Source organism: Aquarana catesbeiana, linkage group LG01 (genome assembly GCF_042186555.1).
Source record: "Aquarana catesbeiana isolate 2022-GZ linkage group LG01, ASM4218655v1, whole genome shotgun sequence".
NCBI classification, from domain to species: Eukaryota; Metazoa; Chordata; class Amphibia; order Anura; family Ranidae; genus Aquarana; species Aquarana catesbeiana.
In genome coordinates, this window is record NC_133324.1 from 917,661,449 (window position 1) to 917,662,821 (window position 1,373).

General features: G+C 36.2%; 1 pseudogene; it reads right to left on the minus strand.

Annotated features, from left to right (window-relative positions):
- Positions 1-247: 247 nt before the first annotated feature.
- LOC141126001 (myosin light polypeptide 6-like) lies at positions 248-1,087 on the minus strand (annotated as a pseudogene).
- Between the last annotated feature and the right edge of the window lie 286 nt (positions 1,088-1,373).

The window sequence follows — 1,373 nt, forward strand, 5'->3', positions numbered from 1 at the left end:
TTACTCGGCGTAACATCATGCTTTTGAAAAATTGCTGCACAAATACCGTGTGACATAAAAAGTTGCAACAACCGCCATTTTATTCCCTAGGGTCTTTGCTAAAAAAATATATATAAGGTTTGGGGGTTCTGAGTAATTTTCTAGAAAAAAATTATGATTTTTATGTATAGGAGCTAAGTGCCAGAATTGGCCTGGATGGGTGCCGCATCTAAACAAATGGAATGGAACAAATTATTAATAAATAATAATAATTTTTTTTTTTTTTTTTTTTTTAAGTTTTGAAAAAAGGCATGCAGTTTATTTGGCGAAAAGGAAAAAATAGAAATAATTTATTATCTGCATGGTACAATAGTTTTTAAACTCCAGGGTCCTTTTGCAGTGGGTCACGTGTGGGAGCATTGATGAGGTGGTAATCACTTGTCTCCAGGAGCAACAACTCCCCTGTGATGAACTGGAGGAAATAAAACTGCTCCCATGAGACAGACCAGTGGAGGAAAACAAAAATGCCCACCACTAGTAGGCTCAACCTTCCGTCTAAGGAAAATAAAAACAGACAGGAACATTAATACAAAGAGGTGCCCCATTTTGGATGCTTGTGGTCTATAGCAGAGAGGAATCAGCCCAACATTACCATCCGGACCAGTTCTTCGTAATTAATTTCACCATTAGCATTTTCATGCCCAAGCAAAAGATTTTCAACCTCATCCTCTTGCATCTTTTCTCCTAGAGTAATTAGTACATGGCGAAGTTCAGACCCCATTACACATCCATTGCCTTCCTTGTCAAACACTTTCAGACCCTCAGTGAAGTCCTCAATTGTGCAATGGTCCTTGTTTTTAGCGATTGTTTGCAACATGGGAAGGAACTGCTCAAAGTCAAGCATCTTGGTGTTCATCTCATCCATCTTTGGGTTTCCCAAAACTTTCATGACTTCTGCATTTGTTGGGTTTTGTCCCAAAGCTCGTAAGACATCCCCACACTAGAAATAGAAGATTTTACCATCTCCAGTCTTGTCGAAGAGGTTAAAAGCATCTTTGTAATCGATGAGGTGATCTTCTGATAAGTCACCCATGTCTCCTGCCGGTGTCTCTTCCGGAATGTATACATTTTTTTTTATTATTGTTATTGTTATTTATTATTATTAATTTGTTACGTTCTATTCGTTTAGATATGGCATTCGTTATATCGGATAATTCGTAACTTCGGATAAATTCGTATTCGTTACGTTCACTAACAGCCAAATTTGAAAGGAAATTTCAATACCTTTAATTTAATAGTTAGTAATAGTTAAGTTATTATTAGTTAGTTATTATTTCAGATTTTCTAATTTTCAGGTTTTTCGGCTTTCCGAATTTGCATGTTTACAAATTTTA